The sequence below is a fragment of the Engystomops pustulosus genome, chromosome 8 (assembly GCF_040894005.1).
Source record: "Engystomops pustulosus chromosome 8, aEngPut4.maternal, whole genome shotgun sequence".
In the NCBI taxonomy this organism is placed as follows: domain Eukaryota; kingdom Metazoa; phylum Chordata; class Amphibia; order Anura; family Leptodactylidae; genus Engystomops; species Engystomops pustulosus.
This window is the reverse complement of record NC_092418.1, coordinates 116,585,870-116,605,389: the sequence shown is the minus strand read 5'-3', so window position 1 is coordinate 116,605,389 and position 19,520 is coordinate 116,585,870. Positions and strand designations below refer to the sequence as shown.

The 19,520-nt window shown below is 45.9% G+C and overlaps 1 protein-coding gene across 1 annotated transcript in view; it reads left to right on the top strand.

The window, feature by feature from the left end:
- Positions 1-19,520, top strand: part of ASIC4 (acid sensing ion channel subunit family member 4) — a 269,029-nt gene that overhangs the window by 234,895 nt on the left and 14,614 nt on the right. The gene's annotated exons all lie outside the window — the stretch shown is intronic.

The window sequence follows — 19,520 nt, the reverse complement described above, 5'->3', positions numbered from 1 at the left end:
CCCTTACACGTCGATAGCAGTGGTTGGCTGGCCAGATCAGGTGACCCTGGGATAGACTAGCCGCTGGCCGCGCTGCTCAGATCATTCTGTGTCTGGATGCCGCTAGGGAGAGAGCTGCTGCTGGTCAGGGAAAGCGTTAGGGTGTTCTATTAGCTTACTGTTAGGCAGGAGTGATTCTCAAAGAACCCAACAGCCCTTCTTAGGGCTACAATAACGTTCTACTTTTTTTATTTTAATTTGCATCTTTTACCATTTTGTGAGGAATTAGCAGGGGGACTTGCTACCGTTGTGTTTAGCTCTTAGTGGCGCACATATCCATAGCAAAGGCCGAAGTGGGAAAATTCAGTAGGGGTTGGATTTCTATTAGGCAATAACTCAGTGTCATCTCATCTGGCATAGTAGTGTGCTTCCTTTGATACTTGGCTAGAAAATAGCCATAGGAGAATACAAACAGCTTCTTGAAGCCTACAGTAGCGTTCTATATATTTGATTTCTGGTTGATCTGCTGGTGGCTGTAGTTTCTGCAGTGCATGTACTTGCCAATTCTGAGCAATTTGTAGTGAGACTTGCGACCGCTGTGTTCTGCGCTTAGTGGCGCACATATCCATAGCAAAGGCTGAAGTGGCAAAATTCAGTAGGGGTTGGATTTCTATTAGGCAATAACTCAGTGTCATCTCATCTGGCATAGTAGTGTGCTTCCTTTGATACTTGGCTAGAAAATAGCCATAGCAATAGGATAGGATTGTTTGGTTCTAAAAACTCAAAAAAAAACAAAAAACACAAAAAAAAACAAAAAACACAAAAAAACACAAAAAAAAAAAAAAAAAAAGTAAAAAAAAAAAAAAGTTATAACTCTCATTTTAAAAATGTTTAACCCCAGGGCTAGGGGTAGAGGACGAGGGCGGGGACGTGGGCGTCCAACTACTGCAGGGGTCAGAGGCCGTGGTCCTGGGCGGGGTGAGACACCACCTGCTGATGAGGGAGCAGGGGAACGCCGCAGAGCTACACTCCCTAGGTTCATGTCTGAAGTTACTGGGACTCGTGGTAGAGCACTGTTGAGGCCAGAACAGTGCGAACAGGTGATGTCGTGGATTGCTGACAATGCTTCGAGCAATTTGTCCACCACCAGTCAGTCTTCCACGCAGTCCACCCATGTCACCGAAATCCCCACTCCTCCAGCTCCTGCACCTCAGCCTCCTCCCCCCCAGTCTGCCCCCTCCCAGGAAAATTTGCCATTTGAACCGGCATACTCTGAGGAACTGTTTTCTGGACCCTTCCCACAGTCACAAACCACTTGTCCGGTTGCTGCTGAGCAATTTTCCGATGCCCAGGTTTTCCACCAGTCACAGTCTGTGGGTGATGATGACCTTCTTGACGTAGTGGAAGTGTGTAAAGAGGTGTCCGACGATGAGGAGACACGGTTGTCAGACAGTGGGGAAGTTGTTGTCAGGGCAGGAAGTCCGAGGGGGGAGCAGACTGAGGGATCGGAGGATGATGAGGTGACAGACCCAAGCTGGGTTGAGAGGCCGGGTGAACACAGTGCTTCTGAGACGGAGGAGAGTCCTCGACCTGAACAGGTTGGAAGAGGCAGTGGTGGGGCCAGACGGAGAGGCAGGGCCAGAGCTGGTGCATCAGCGCCACTGTCAACTAGTGAAGCTCCCGTGGTGAGGGCTCTTGCGGCGAGGGCTAGATCTTCAGAAGTGTGGAGGTTCTTTAAGGAAACACCGGATGACCGACGGACTGTGGTGTGCAACATTTGCCAAACCAGGCTCAGCAGGGGTTCCACCACTACTAGCTTAACTACCACCAGTATGCGCAGGCATATGAATGCTAAGCACCCCACTCAGTGGCAACAAGCCCGTTCACCTCCGGCCGTGCACACCACTGCTCCTTCCCCTGTGTCAGCTGCTAGTCAGCCCCCTGCCCAGGACCCTGGCACAAAAACCCCATCGTCGCCTCCACGATCCTCCACAGCATCCACCAGCGTTCAGCTCTCCATACCCCAGACGCTGGAGCGGAAACGCAAATATAGTGCAACCCACCCGCACGCCCAAGCCCTTAATGTCCACATCTCCAGATTGCTTAGCCTGGAGATGCTGCCCTATAGGCTAGTAGAGACCGAGGCCTTTCGCAACCTCATGGCGGCGGCCGCCCCTCGGTATTCGGTCCCCAGCCGCCACTACTTTTCCCGATGTGCCGTCCCAGCCCTGCACCAGCACGTGTCAGACAACATCATCCGTGCCCTGACCAACGCCGTTTCTGACAAGGTCCACCTGACCACGGACACGTGGACGAGTGCTGCCGGGCAGGGCCACTATATATCGCTGACGGCACATTGGGTTAACTTGGTGGAGGCTGGGACCGAGTCTGACCCTGGGGCTGCTCATATACTGCCGACGCCGAGGATTGCGGGGCCTACCTCGGTCCAGGTGTTTCAGGCCTACTATGCCTCCTCCTCCTCCCACCCCTCCTCCACCTCCTCCTCCGAACTACCATCCGTGGGCACGGCGCCATCAGTCGGTAGCTCTAGGCACAGCAGCAGTGCCGTCGCTAAGCGACAGCAGGCGGTGCTCAAACTGCTGAGCCTAGGCGACAAAAGGCACACCGCCCAAGAGCTATTACAGGGCATCACGGCGCAGACTGATCTGTGGCTGGCACCGCTGAACCTCAAGCCGGGAATGGTTGTGTGTGACAACGGCCGTAACCTGGTGGCGGCTCTGCAACTCGGCAGACTGACACATGTGCCATGCCTGGCCCATGTGTTAAATCTGATAGTGCAGCGTTTCCTCAAGACATACCCCAATCTGTCTGATTTGCTCACGAAGGTGCGCCGCATCTGTGCGCATTTCAGGAAGTCCAGCCCAGATGCTGCCACTCTCAGGGCAGCGCAGCGCCGCCTCCAACTGCCCGCTCACCGACTGTTGTGCGACGTGCCCACGAGGTGGAATTCAACACTGACCATGTTATCCAGAGTTTACCAGCAGCGCAGAGCGATTGTAGACTGCCAGATGTCAACTTCCACCAGAACTGGTAGTCAGGTCAGTCAGCTTCCTCAAGTCTACAATGAGGAGTGGACGTGGATGTCTGATATCTGTCAGGTGCTGAGTAACTTTGAGGAGTCAACACAGATGGTCAGTGGCGATGCCGCCATCATCAGCCTCACCATCCCGCTGCTTGGCCTGTTGAAAAACTCTCTGGTCAGCATGAAGTCGGAAGCTTTGCGCTCGTCACAAGAGACGGGGGAAGAATATTCCCTTGTTGATAGCCAAAGCACCCTGAGGTCTGTTTCTCAGCGCATATCGGAGGAGGTGGAGGTGGAGGAGGATGAGGAGGAAGAGGAGGAGAATGTTGGCGAGACACAAGAGGGGACCATTGTTGAGTCCTTCACTGTTCAGCGTGTATGGGCAGAAGAAGAGGAGTTGGAGGAGTTGGAGGAGGAGGAAATGGACAGTCAGGCCAGTGAGGGGAGTGAATTCTTACGCGTTGGTACTCTGGCGCATATGGCAGATTTCATGCTAGGCTGCCTATCCCGTGACCCTCGCGTTCAAAGAATTTATTCCAGCACCGATTACTGGGTGTTCACTCTCCTGGACCCACGGTACAAGCAAAATCTTTCCACTCTCATCCCTGCAGAGGAAAGGAGTGTGAGAATGCATGAATACCAGCAGGCCCTGGTGCACAAGCTGAAACAGTATTTCCCTTCTGACAGCGCTAGCGGCAGAGTGCGTAGTTCTGCGGGACAAGTAGCGAGGGAGAGTAGGCGAGCAGGCAGCTTGTCCAGCACTGGCAAGGGTACGCTTTACAAGGCTTTTGCCAGCTTTATGTCACCCCAGCAAGACACTGTCACCTGTCCCCAGTCTCGGCAGAGTAGGGCTGATCTTTACAGAAAGATGGTGAGGGAGTACGTAGCTGACCATACCATCGTCCTAAATGATCACACAGCTCCCTACAACTACTGGGTTTCAAAGCTGGACATGTGGCACGAACTGGCGCTGTACGCCTTGGAGGTTCTTGCCTGCCCTGCCGCTAGCGTCTTGTCCGAGCGGGTTTTCAGTGCAGCTGGTGGCATCATCACCGATAAGCGTACACGCCTGTCGACTGACAGCGCTGACAGGCTGACGCTTATTAAAATGAATAAAGGCTGGATTTCTCAGAATTTCCAATCTCCACCAGGTGAAGGAAGCTCAACCTGAATAATTGATCCACTCCTCCTCCTCCTCCTCATTTTCCTCCTTCTCCTCCTCTTTGTACAGTAAAGCAGAGGAAAATGGCTATTTTTTGACAGGGCCCACTGGCTCTTGCTATAGTACTTCATGCATTTCATTTTTCTGGAGGGCCACCTACCCGGTCCTCTGTTTGAAACAATTTTTGTGAGTGCCACATACAGGCACTCAATCTATTCCATTTTTCTGGAGGGCCACCTACCCGGTCCTCTGGTTTGAACAATTTTTGGGACTGCCACATACAGGCACTCAATCTATTCCATTTTACTGGAGGGCCACCTACCTGCTCCTCTGGTTTGAAGAATTTTTGGGACTGCCACATACAGGCACTCAATCTATTCCATTTTACTGGAGGGCCACCTACCTGCTCCTCTGGTTTGAAGAATTTTTGGGACTGCCACATACAGGCACTCAATCTATTCCATTTTACTGGAGGGCCACCTACCTGCTCCTCTGGTTTGAAGAATTTTTGGGACTGCCACATACAGGCACTCAATCTATTCCATTTTACTGGAGGGCCACCTACCTGCTCCTCTGGTTTGAAGAATTTTTGGGACTGCCACATACAGGCACTCAATCTATTCCATTTTACTGGAGGGCCACCTACCTGCTCCTCTGGTTTGAAGAATTTTTGGGACTGCCACATACAGGCACTCAATCTATTCCATTTTACTGGAGGGCCACCTACCTGCTCCTCTGGTTTGAAGAATTTTTGGGACTGCCACATACAGGCACTCAATCTATTCCATTTTACTGGAGGGCCACCTACCTGCTCCTCTGGTTTGAAGAATTTTTGGGACTGCCACATACAGGCACTCAATCTATTCCATTTTACTGGAGGGCCACCTACCTGCTCCTCTGGTTTGAAGAATTTTTGGGACTGCCACATACAGGCACTCAATCTATTCCATTTTACTGGAGGGCCACCTACCTGCTCCTCTGGTTTGAACAATTTTTGGGACTGCCACATACAGGCACTCAATCTATTCCATTTTACTGGAGGGCCACCTACCTGCTCCTCTGGTTTGAACAATTTTTGGGACTGCCACATACAGGCACTCAATCTATTCCATTTTACTGGAGGGCCACCTACCTGCTCCTCTGGTTTGAAAAATGTTTGGGACTGCCACATACAGGCACTATCCAAATTAAATTGTCTCCATAGCAGCCTCCACACGTTGTCTCCATTGCTACCTCCAAAAGTCGTCCATATAGCTGCCTCCATACATTGTCCCTTTATCAAACGAGGTGTGTCAGGCAGAAATTTGGGTTGTTTTCATGGATTCCACATCAAAGTTGTTAACTTTGTCGCCACCCTGCTGTGTTATCCACAAAATATACTGGCAAACTTTTACCATTTAGGGATATTATTTCAGCGCTTCTTGCGCATCTGTTTACATTCCCCTCACCCGGCATATCCTAAACTTATAAGAACGCTACTACACTTGATCTTATACAAAAGGTTCTTAGAAGTGCTGTTTGGGGAGTAGCCTAGAGACAGGGGCTTGGATTGGCGAAAGCTCGCCTGGCAGCGGAACGCCAGCTCCATGCGCATCATGCGCTTCTTGCGCATCTGTTTACATTCCCCTAACCCGCCATATCCCAAACTTATAAGAACGCTACTACACTTAACTTGGTGCAGGCTGGGACCGAGTCTGACCCTGGGGCTGGTCATATACTGCCGACGCAGAGAATTGCGGGGCCTACCTCGGTCCAGGTCTCAAAGGTCTAGTATACCTCCTCCTCCTCCCACCCCTCCTCCACCTCCTCCTCCTCCGAATTACCATCCGTGGGCATGGCGCCATCAGTCGGTAGCTCTAGGCACAGCAGCAGTGCCGTCGCTAAGCGACAGCAGGCGGTGCTGAAACTGCTGAGCCTAGGCGATAAAAGGCACACCGCCCAAGAGCTATTACAGGGCATTCCACATCAAAGTTGTTAACTTTGTCGCCACCCTGCTGTGTAATCCACAAAATATACTTGCAAACTTTTACCATTTAGGGATATTATTTCAGCGCTTCTTGCGCATCTGTTTACATTCCCCTCACCCGCCATATCCTAAACTTATAAGAACGCTACTACACTTGATCTTATACAAAAGGTTCTTAGAAGTGCTGTTTGGGGAGTAGCCTAGAAACAGGGGCTTGGATTGGCGAAAGCTCGCCTGGCAGCGGAGCGCCAGCTCCATGCGCATCATGCGCTTCTTGCGCATCTGTTTACATTCCCCTCACCCGGCATATCCTAAACTTATAAGAACGCTACTACACTTGATCTTATACAAAAGGTTCTTAGAAGTGCTGTTTGGGGAGTAGCCTAGAGACAGGGGCTTGGATTGGCGAAAGCTCGTCTGGCAGCGGAGCGCCAGCTCCATGCCAAGATCCAACTAACATAGTTTTAACTGCAGCACCTTTAATCTACTACTAGTTCACTGCCTCCATACATGGTCCCCTTATCAAACGAGCTGTGTCAGGCAGAATTTTGGGTTGTTTTCATGGCTTCCATGTTAACTTTGTCGCCACCCTGCTGTGTAATCCACAAAATATACTGGCAAACTTTTATCATGTAGCGATATTATTTGAGCGCTTCTTGCTCACCTCCTTTGGTTCCTCTCTGCCACCCATTGGTTTGAAGCCTGAGTCCATTTAGGGTATGTCGCCATGACACTCTCTAGCCTGCTGCCGCTGCCTCTGCATGCCGTCCCCTATAGTGTCAGGGTCAATTATTGGATGTTTTAGATGCTATCTAGCTTCATTCTGTCACTCTGTCATGGCCATGCTGTTGCCCATAATTTTGGCATAATGGTGCGATTAAGCAGCCTCAGAGGCATCCATGCATGCTGCCCCTGCTGTTTCCTGTCCATTTCCGTGGTGTTTCCATCCTTTTCTGAGGTTCCCAGGTGTTTGGCCAAGCTTCCCTGTGCAGAGCCTTGGTCCCCTTGAAAAATGCTCGAGTCTCCCATTGACTTCAATGGGGCTCGTTATTCGAGACGAGCACTCGAGCATCGGGAAAAGTTCGTCTCGAATAACGAGTACCCGAGCATTTTAGTGTTCGCTCATCTCTAGTTAACATAAAAGAGAGAATTATAGAAAGTTCATTTCATACTCTACTTGAGGTTAGTGGACGGGGGTCTTTAAATAGCACTACCCTTCCCAACCTAAGCCACGCGCCTCCCTGTGCTCAGCCTCATATGATGGCTGTGCATGATTGTTCAGAAACTAGACCAGGCATGAGGCACAGAGAAGAGCAGGGTTAGTGCTATGAGGGGCGGAGCTCCAAATCCTTAATCCTTAATTTACATAAAGACTCAAAGACTCTTTCTACCTGTAAATATGTCTGCACTCAGTACAAGGTCACAGGTCATGTCATTAGGTGGTCCTTGGCATGGAGAACACCAGGTCCCAATATTCCGATACATTTCCCATTGTGTGAAGGAAGGTTAGGAAAGTCATATGGAATTTTCACTCTCAGTTGGAAGGAAGGACCGCTGGCAATGAACAGGTTAATGCTGCATTCCCAAATACTGCAAGACGCAGCATTCCCTTCCAAGGATGGCCCGGCTTGTCCCTGCCACATTGACGCGTTCATTATGCAGCGAGCATTGTCCGGCACAATCAATATTTCATAATTAACACTTCACATTAAACGATCGTTAACGTTACCATCATTACAAGGAGGGGATGCGATGTTCTGCAGCAAGAACCGGGGCTGGGACAAGGGTGGATAAAGATGAGGGAGCATGGTCCTGCAATGTGTCACTCCAGAAAGTGGCCCTAGATAAGATGTGACCCTCTGTAGCCCCCCAACCACAAGAAATATTACAAAACAATCAGGGCAGAATTTGGGTGGAGATCCTCATTAAGGTTGGGATATCAAGTTTTAATAGGGAACCTGTCAGCAGGTAGGACCATCCAGTTTTAGTTATTGTCTCTGGTGTGTAATCATGGGGTTATTTCCTTACACTGCTGTGCTCTGTGCTCTCTGCAGTTGCTGTTAATTATTATCCCTGGAGAAATGTGTAATCAGACCTTTCTGCATGTTGTTTGCAGCAACAGAACAAAGCAATATGAATTTATATTTCAGGATTGTAGCTCCTCCAAATGCAAATAGGCTAAGCCCTCACACTGCTGTGCTCTGTGCTCTCTGCATGCAGTATTAGGTATTGTACCTTGGGAATCAGACCTTTGTGTATGTTGTTGGTAGCAGCAGAAATGCTATTCCAATTATATTCCAGAATAGTAGCTTCTTCAAGTGCAGTGGAGGGTGGGGCTGTCCTCACACTGCTGTGCTCTGTGCTCTCTGCAGTCAGTGTTAAGTATTGTCCATGGACAAGAAGATGTTTCATCATACTTGTGTTATGTTGTTGGGAGCAACAGCAAAATGGTGAATTATGTATCTATATTCCAGGATTGTAGCTTCTCCGAATGCAAAGGGGAGTCTCCTCACACTGCTGTGCTCCCTACATGCAATATTAGCTATTGTCCTTGGTGAACTGTGTAATCAGTGCAACTCTGTGCATGTTGTTAGTATTAGCAACTGTAAAATATGGATTTATATTCCAGGATTGTAGCTTCACCAAGTGCCCTGGGGTGTGTTCTCACACTGCTGTGCTCTCTGCATGCAGTAAGTAGGTATTGTCCCTGTAGAGATGTTTTAATATACCTTTCTGTATGTTATTAGCTACAGCAGGACTGCGAAATATAGATTCATATTCCAGGATTGTAGCTTTACCAAGTGGGCTGGTGACTCCCTCCAATTGGGGGGATTTGGGGGCATATAGATGAATATGACATCATTTTTTGGGACACTATTGCTATAGCATATGAGTTTGGTGACCCCATATCCTGCTGGATTTAACAATGGGGTATTACAGTAATATTGTGACCCGCCCGATGGTATCTGCATAACTATTGTGCAGTCTATAGAATATTCTTCATATGTATAATATTGGGTCCAGAGGGCTGTGACTGGATATTAGACCATAAATCACTGTATATAAGGCACCCCCCCCCCCCCCCTACATAGATATAATCACCTCCTCTCTAGAACTTATCGATCTATGTATTTGTACACAATGTATCATCCGGCCATTATCATAATCTTCCCTTTACCAGGCTGCAGTACCAGAGGCTGCCACTAGTGGCAGCACTTAGCTCACATTAGTTTGTCTCCACCTGAGCGCCCCCTCAATGAGCTCCCTGAATAGTTTTCGGCTTGTGTTATTATATTAAAGCAAATTAAATATGGATTTTATATTTGCGCTTTCAGGAAAAATTCTTCTCTTCCATCACACATTTCTAATTCTGGTTGGGTGACATTCCGCTTCCTGGATCTTACACGTGTTCAGGAGCAGGAGGGGGTGAAGGAGCCTAGAAGTGGCTGATATTTCTTATATATGGGGGGTATGAGATCAAGACGTGTTTTGGGGCTGCTGGGTGACAGGTGACACACCTAGAAGTAGTCACAGCCCCGCCCCCGCGGAGTAGCTGTATGTGTTGTAGCACTAGGTTTTCCATCACCTAACAATTTTTTAGATTTTGTTGAATCTGAAGAACGAACACTAATTTAAACTGTCAAGTGACTGCCCCCTGATGCTGCCCCCATCCTCCTGCGGATGGTGCCGCCTGAGGCAAGAGATTCAACTTGCCTCTGGACCTGCTGTGACACCAAACATGAACGGAGGTTACCCCCCAAGAGGTCTTTATATGCAGACTTTACCCTCTGTAATCCCAACCTTACAGTAACAAGGTCCCCAGGATGCTACTTACCTCTTTGTAGGTAGGATGTACCAATGTAGGTGGCGGCAAACCTGAGCTGGTCAAGAGACACAGAAGAGTAGTACGGAGCAAGCCGAGGTCAGGGCAGGCAGGGTCAGGAGTCAGGGTCAAGGTGGTTAAAAGGTCACCATCGGAGGTGACACATCAGGAATGAAATAGCAATAAAGTTTAGGAAGTAGTGAAAAACTTTTAGACCACTTTATAGAGTGTAGGGGGAGGAGCTTAGTGAATGGGGAATTGCTGGGGCTGTCAATCAAGACTCGGGGGAGACTGCCCATTTCACCTAATTAGCATAATTTACCAAAGAGACGTCATAGTTATGGGAAATCCCTCCCTTTAACACCACCCGTTGGATAATTGTATTAAAGCGTAATAAACCAGATAATTACCGGAGAGGCAGAAATCACATTATAATCCCCTTGCTTATTACCTTGTGCACCTTTAAGATATTAAAGGGGATGTGTGGGGTTTCTGTAGATTCCCGACTATACAGACCTGTAGTATTCTGCTCATGTCTATGTATTCAGCCCGATGTCTGGACCATGAATACTTGTTTGTCCTTCAGGCAGGAAAGCCGTCACTAGTTATGACGGTAATAAAAACACAGGAATGTCGCCCTGACTTTGGCACACGGAAAGGATTTGGTGCAGAGCTGCCTGAGAGCGACTCCAGTGTGAGAGGGAACAAGAGGAACCGCAGAGTGTCCCAAAAATAGCAAATTACATATAAAAATAGAGCAGTATTATAGTAGTTATATTCCTGTACATAGGGGGCAGTATTATAGTAGTTATATTCTTGTACATAGGGAGCAGTATTATAGTAGTTATATTCTTGTACATAGGGGGCAGTATTATAGTAGTTATATTCTTGTACATAGGGAGCAGTATTATAGTAGTTATATTCTTGTACATAGGGGGCAGTATTATAGTAGTTATATTCTTGTACATAGGGGGCAGTATTATAGTAGTTATATTCCTGTACATAGGGGGCAGTATTATAGTAGTTATATTCCTGTACATAGGGGGCAGTATTATAGTAGTTATATTCTTGTACATAGGGGGCAGTATTATAGTAGTTATATTCCTGTACATAGGGAGCAGTATTATAGTAGTTATATTCCTGTACATAGGGGGCAGTATTATAGTAGATATATTCCTGTACATAGGGAGCAGTATTATAGTAGTTATATTCTTGTACATAGGGGGCAGTATTATAGTAGTTATATTCCTGTACATAGTGGACAGTATTATAGTAGTTATATTCTTGTACATAGGGGGCAGTATTATAGTGGTTATATTCCTGTACATAGGGGGCAGTATTATAGTAGTTATATTCCTGTACATAGGGGGCAGTATTATAGTAGTTATATTCTTGTACATAGGGGGCAGTATTATAGTAGTTATATTCTTGTACATAGGGGGCAGTATTATAGTAGTTATATTCTTGTACATAGGGGGCAGTATTATAGTAGTTATATTCTTGTACATAGGGGGCAGTATTATAGTAGTTATATTCTTGTACATAGGGGGCAGTATTATAGTAGTTATATTCTTGTACATAGGGGGCAGTATTATAGTAGTTATATTCTTGTACATAGGGGGCAGTATTATAGTAGTTATATTCTTGTACATAGGGGGCAGTATTATAGTAGTTATATTCTTGTACATAGGGGGCAGTATTATAGTAGTTATATTCTTGTACATAGGGGGCAGTATTATAGTAGTTATATTCTTGTACATAGGGGGCAGTATTATAGTAGTTATATTCTTGTACATAGGGGGCAGTATTATAGTAGTTATATTCTTGTACATAGGGGGCAGTATTATAGTAGTTATATTCTTGTACATAGGGGGCAGTATTATAGTAGTTATATTCTTGTACATAGGGGGCAGTATTATAGTAGTTATATTCCTGTACATAGGGGGCAGTATTATAGTAGTTATATTCTTGTACATAGGGGGCAGTATTATAGTAGTTATATTCCTGTACATAGGGGGCAGTATTATAGTAGTTATATTCTTGTACATAGGGGGCAGTATTATAGTAGTTATATTCTTGTACATAGGGGGCAGTATTATAGTAGTTATATTCCTGTACATAGTGGACAGTATTATAGTAGTTATATTCTTGTACATAGGGGGCAGTATTATAGTGGTTATATTCCTGTACATAGGGGGCAGTATTATAGTGGTTATATTCCTGTACATAGGGGGCAGTATTATAGTAGTTATATTCTTGTACATAGGGGGCAGTATTATAGTAGTTATATTCTTGTACATAGGGGGCAGTATTATAGTAGTTATATTCCTGTACATAGGGGGCAGTATTATAGTAGTTATATTCCTGTACATAGGGGGCAGTATTATAGTGGTTATATTCCTGTACATAGGGAGCAGTATTATAGTAGTTATATTCTTGTACATAGGGGGCAGTATTATAGTAGTTATATTCTTGTACATAGGGAGCAGTATTATAGTAGTGATGTTCTTGTACATAGGGGCAGTATTATAGTAGTTATATTCCTGTACATAGGGGGCAGTATTATAGTAGTTATATTCTTGTACATAGGGGCAGTATTATAGTAGTTATATTCCTGTACATAGGGGCAGTATTATAGTAGTTATATTCCTGTACATAGGGGGCAGTATTATAGTAGTTATATTATTGTACATAGGGGGCAGTATTATAGTAGTTATATTCTTGTAAATAGGAGGCAGTATTATAGTAGTTATATTCTTGTACATAGGGAGCAGTATTATAGTAGTGATATTCTTGTACATAGGGGCAGTATTATAGTAGTTATATTCTTGTACATAGGGGGCAGTATTATAGTAGTTATATTCCTGTACATAGGGGGCAGTATTATAGTAGTTATATTCTTGTACATAGGGGCAGTATTATAGTAGTTATATTCTTGTACATAGGGGCAGTATTATAGTAGTTATATTCCTGTACATAGGGGCAGTATTATAGTAGTTATATTCTTGTACATAGGGGGGCAGTATTATAGTAGTTATATTCTTGTACATAGGGGGCAGTATTATAGTAGTTATATTCCTGTACATAGGGGGCAGTATTATAGTAGTTATATTATTGTACATAGGGGGCAGTATTATAGTAGTTATATTCTTGTAAATAGGAGGCAGTATTATAGTAGTTATATTCTTGTACATAGGGAGCAGTATTATAGTAGTTATATTCTTGTACATAGGGGCAGTATTATAGTAGTTATATTCTTGTACATAGGGGGCAGTATTATAGTAGTTATATTCCTGTACATAGGGGGCAGTATTATAGTAGTTATATTCCTGTACATAGGGAGGAGTATTATAGTAGTTATATTCCTGTACATAGGGGCAGTATTATAGTAGTTATATTCTTGTACATAGGGGGGCAGTATTATAGTAGTTATATTCTTGTACATAGGGGGCAGTATTATAGTAGTTATATTCCTGTACATAGGGGGCAGTATTATAGTAGTTATATTCTTGTACATAGCGGGCAGTATTATAGTAGTTATATTCCTTTACATAGGGGGCAGTATTATAGTAGTTATATTCCTGTACATAGGGGGCAGTATTATAGTAGTTATATTCCTGTACATAGGGGGCAGTATTATAGTAGTTATATTCCTGTACATAGGGGGCAGTATTATAGTAGTTATATTCCTGTACATAGGGGGCAGTATTATAGTAGTTATATTCTTGTACATAGGGGGCAGTATTATAGTAGTTATATTCCTGTACATAGGGGGCAGTATTATAGTAGTTATATTCCTGTACATAGGAGGCAGTATTATAGTAGTTATATTCCTGTACATAGGGGGCAGTATTATAGTAGTTATACGTCTGTACATAGGGGGCAGTATTACAGTAGTTATATTCTTGTACATAGGGGGCAGTATTATAGTAGTTATACGTCTGTACATAGGGGGCAGTATTATAGCAGTTATATTCCTGTACATAGGGGGCAGTATTATAGTAGTTATATTCCTGTACATAGGGGGCAGTATTATAGTAGTTATATTCCTGTACATAGGGGGCAGTATTATAGCAGTTATATTCTTGTACATAGGGAGCAGTATTATAGTAGTTATATTCCTGTACATAGGGGCAGTATTATAGTAGTTATATTCTTGTACATAGGGGGCAGTATTATAGTAGTTATATACTTGTACATAGGGGGCAGTATTATAGTAGTTATATTCCTGTACATAGGGGGCAGTATTATAGTAGTTATATTCCTGTACATAGGGGGCAGTATTATAGTAGTTATATTCTTGTACATAGGGGGCAGTATTATAGTAGTTATATTCCTGTACATAGGGGGCAGTATTATAGTAGTTATATACTTGTACATAGGGGGCAGTATTATAGTAGTTATATTCCTGTACATAGGGGGCAGTATTATAGTAGTTATATTCTTGTACATAGGAGGCAGGATTATAGTAGTTATATTCTTGTACATAGGGAGCAGTATTATAGTAGTTATATTCTTGTACATAGGGGGCAGTATTATAGTAGTTATATCCCTGTACATAGGAGGCAGTATTATAGTAGTTATATTCTTGTACATAGGGGGCAGTATGTAAATGACATATATGGTTTAGTAAATGACCACAGCATTTACTATATTTTTTAGAACAATACCTATAAAATGAACTTAAGGCACTTAAGACGAGTGTACCCAGAAAAGTAGCTCAGCCGCTGTATGCCAGCTGGACTCCCAGCATCACATTTCCATATCTCTTTCCACTGTGACTTAATAAATAGAAGGACAAATAACAATAGCAAACAATGAAAACACGAGTGCAATTAAAAAAGGGAGGAGACAAAACCCTGCTTTTACCCACTTCAAGATCTCCTTCATTACATCGCTGTTAACATGACAAAAACGTTTGTGTTTTGGTAACAAAATGTTAACAAAATGATAATGTTAACATTGTCTTGTGAAAATGCAAATGTTAACAACACTGTAATTAGGTAAATCTCCTCGGCTGTTTTATCTCATTTCAAAATGCAGTGTAAACACCATGTGTGAACACAGCCGGAAACTACAACTCCCATCGTTGTTACGTACAGTCCGACCACAAGGTGCGACGCCCCAGGTCCCCTTTCTGTTGCTTTGTGTCTGAATATCTTCAGTTAATTGTTGCCGGTCATTCTGCCAGGAAGGGGTTAAGACTCAGGGCTGAACATAGAATTTTTCCGGACACTGGAATAATCGATATCTTGATACTTTGTACCAATGAGATTATTGCCACAAATATGGCAAATTACTTCCTTAATTACAAGTCTCAGAATGCAGCTCAGGAGCGTCAGAAGAATTAACTGCTTCCTGCCAACAGGGGCTGCAGATTATCGCACACACATTCCACATACTTCTTCACTCTGCAGACTATTGCACTGCCTCTACTGTTATGAATTGAACACGGACTGCAGATTATTGCACACACATTCCTCATACTTCTTCACTGTGCAGACTATTGCACTGCCTCTTCTTTTATGAATTGAACACAGGCTGCAGATTATCGCACACAAATTTCGCCTACTTCTTCACTCTGCAGACTATTGCACTGCCTCTTCTTTTATGAAATAAACATGGCTGCAGATTATCGCACACACATTCCTCATACTTCTTCACCCTGCAGACTATTGCACTGCCTCTACTTTTATGAATTGAACACAGGCTGCAGATTATCGCACACACATTTCGCCTACTTCTTCACTCTGCAGACTATTGCACTGCCTCTTCTCTTATGAATTGAACACGGGCTGCAGATTATCGCACACACATTACGATTCCGAATATCCCTTCTCTTTGCAGACTATTGCACAGCCTCTTCCTCCTTTAACCTACTGCTTCTGCAGACCGTTGCATGGCCTTTCCTCAATTCTGCAGATTGCTCTACGTCTTCACAAAGGCTGCAGATTAAAAAACTTTTGTAAAATGAATAATGCACCCTGCTCCCCTTGAGTACGGCCCACGTCTTTCTATATGGGTAATCTGCATATGGTTGCACTCTTCTTTCTTTAGGAATGAAGAGGGTGAGCAGTCTGCAGATGATCTCATCCTCACGGGTAGCGCTTCACAATTGTTGTCCTGCACAATCTCCCTGCAGCGATTGTGTGTAATTAATGTCATTTATTAATAACGAGATTAAAACTTCAAATAAAAAGGAGTTTATGGAGTAATTGTTTTTTCTGGTTAATTATGAAAACAAAACCTTTGTCTGGAATGAAGGATGAAAGTGACAGCGACTCTGGATATGGGAGATTTTGGCTGCATTTCGTGCACTGACTCCAGGCTGCTCCTTGGTAACAAGCGGAGCTGCAGTGTAAAGTACAGCGGGTGCATAGAGCAGAGGAGGGTTACAAGGAATTGTCTAAGAGGAGAACACAGGGGCCAGGTGTAGCAGCACAGGACCACATACAGCAGGCGTAGCGGCACAGGACCACATAGAGCAGGTGTAGCAGCACAGGACCACATAGACCAGGCGTAGCGGCACAGGACCACATAGAGCAGGTGTAGCGGCACAGGACCACATAGAGCAGGTGTAGCGGCACAGGACCACATACAGCAGGCGTAGCGGCACAGGACCACATAGAGCAGGTGTAGCAGCACAGGACCACATAGACCAGGCGTAGCGGCACAGGACCACATAGAGCAGGTGTAGCGGCACAGGACCACATAGAGCAGGTGGAGCAGCACAGGACCACATAGACCAGGCGTAGCGGCACAGGACCACATAGACCAGGCGTAGCGGCACAGGACCACATAGAGCAGGTGTAGCGGCACAGGACCACATAGAGCAGGCGTAGCGGCACAGGACCACATAGAGCAGGCGTAGCGGCACAGGACCACATAGAGCAGGCGTAGCGGCACAGGACCACATAGACCAGGCGTAGCGGCACAGGACCACATAGAGCAGGTGTAGCGGCACAGGACCACATAGAGCAGGTGTAGCGGCACAGGACCACATAGAGCAGGTGTAGCAGCACAGGACCACATAGACCAGGCGTAGCGGCACAGGACCACATAGAGCAGGTGTAGCGGCACAGGACCACATAGAGCAGGCGTAGCGGCACAGGACCACATAGAGCAGGCGTAGCGGCACAGGACCACACAGAGCAGGCGTAGCGGCACAGGACCACATAGAGCAGGCGTAGCGGCACAGGACCACATAGAGCAGGCGTAGCGGCACAGGACCACATAGAGCAGGCGTAGCGGCACAGGACCACATAGAGCAGGCGTAGCGGCACAGGACCACATAGAGCAGGCGTAGCGGCGCAGGACCACATAGACCAGGCGTAGCGGCACAGGACCACATAGAGCAGGCGTAGCGGCACAGGACCACATAGAGCAGGCGTAGCGGCACAGGACCACATAGACCAGGCGTAGCGGCACAGGACCACATAGAGCAAGCGTAGCGGCACAGGACCACATAGAGCAGGTGTAGCGGCACAGGACCACATAGAGCAGGTGTAGCAGCACAGGACCACATAGAGCAGGCGTAGCGGCACAGGACCACATAGAGCAAGCGTAGCGGCACAGGACCACATAGAGCAGGCGTAGCAGCACAACACTGAAGGGATAGCTCTAGGGTGCATTCAGATGTTCAGTTTTTCAGATGCAGTTTTTGATGCCCAAACCAAGAGGAGGAGCAGCTTCTCTCAATGATATGTGAAAACCCATTATGATCCTCAACACCTTCAAACCTGCATATGTGAAAGCAACATGAGGCAATGAGGCTGAAAAATGAAATGGATCAGCTGAATTAAATGGCTGTTTACACCAATGAGGCCAAATACAGTCAAGGCCATAAGTCCTGAGAATGACACAAATCTCCTCTTGTCACATGATGTGTCCCTCCGGTTTGTCAGATGTTTATCACATACAGAGATACAAGTGCAATCATATTATGGGGAGCAGAAGCTTTTATTGTCAGGTGGGAGGAGTTACTGCAGCCAGTCAGTATCTGCAGGACCTCTCCTTCTTCTTCAGGACCTCTGCAATTCTCCCCGGCAGCTCTCACTCACCTCCTGCACCAGATCCTGACTGATCGCCGTCCATTCCTGCACTATCACTGCTGCATTCTGTCACAATGTGTTGGGTTTTGTTTGTCCTCCGTCTCCTGATGATTGACCACAAGTTCTCAATGGGATAAGATCTGGGGAGTTTCCGGGCCATGGACCCAGAATCTCTGTGTTCTGTTCCCGGGCCATGGACCCAGAATCTCTGTGTTCTGTTCCCGGGCCATGGACCCAGAATCTCTGTGTTCTGTTCCCGGAGCCATGGACCCAGAATCTCTGTGTTCTGTTCCCGGAGCCATGGACCCAGAATCTCTGTGTTCTGTTCCCGGAGCCATGGACCCAGAATCTCTGTGTTCTGTTCCCGGAGCCATGGACCCAGAATCTCTGTGTTCTGTTCCCGGAGCCATTTAGTTCTCCCCTTTATGGCCGGTGCTCCATCATGCTGGAGGAGGCTCTGCTCATCACCATCTGCTCCTGGAGGGTCCGGAGAAGCGGCTCCTGGAGGACATTCTGCTCCCATTCTTTATTCATGGAGGTGTTTTTAGGCGATTCCCTTGGCTGAGAAGATGACTGCACGAGTTTCTTTAGAGATAACCATGGTTAACAGAAGAGAAACAATGATGCCAAGAACCAGCCTCCTTGTAAAGTGTCCAGGGGTGTGATTGTTACTTAATCCTGACAGATTGATCTCCAGCCCTGTCCCCATCAGCCCCCGCACCTGTGTTACTGGAGACATCACTGACACCATGTTACCTGCTCTTTTTAAGGCGCCTGCAATGAAGTTGAAATGTGTTTTGGGGGAAAAAGTTCATTTTCTAGGCAAATACTGACTCTGCAATGAATTGCTGTTAAGCTGATCCCTCTGTATAACATTCTGGAGAATATACAAATTGCCATTATAAAACCTGATGCCGGAGACTTTGTAAAAATTAACATTTGTATCATTCTCAAAAGTGGGAGGGGGTTTGGCCAAAACACATATGCCTTTGCAATGAAACGAATGCGTTTCAGGCAAACCCCCCTCCCACTTCGTTTTGGATGCGTTTAAAATGCAATGAAATCGACACGTGGGAAACCGACCTGAGGGCGCGTTCACACGATGCGTTGCATCACTTTTTTTATGCGGTTTTGATGCATTCCAAAGGCTCCAGCCTGGATCACATGCTGAGGTTACATTGCATGTGCTAAAACGCCATGTTACTTCAGCATGTGATCAAGGTTAAAGCCTTTGGAATGCGTCAAAAACTAATTAAAAACGTGACGCAACACATCGTGTGAAAGCGCCGTCAGGGTGCGGTCACAAGTACCGCTAGCAAGCTCAGGGGGCCGTGCCTCGGTCCGATTTCTATTGCTCATTGATTGCATGCGTTTCACTGCCAAAGTAAATGCGTTTGGCCGAGGCACGCCCACATAGCACCAACGCATATAAATGCAGCGCTAGTGCTACATGTGACCGCACCCTCAGCCTCTTCTTGTATCGGGCAGTGCGAGAG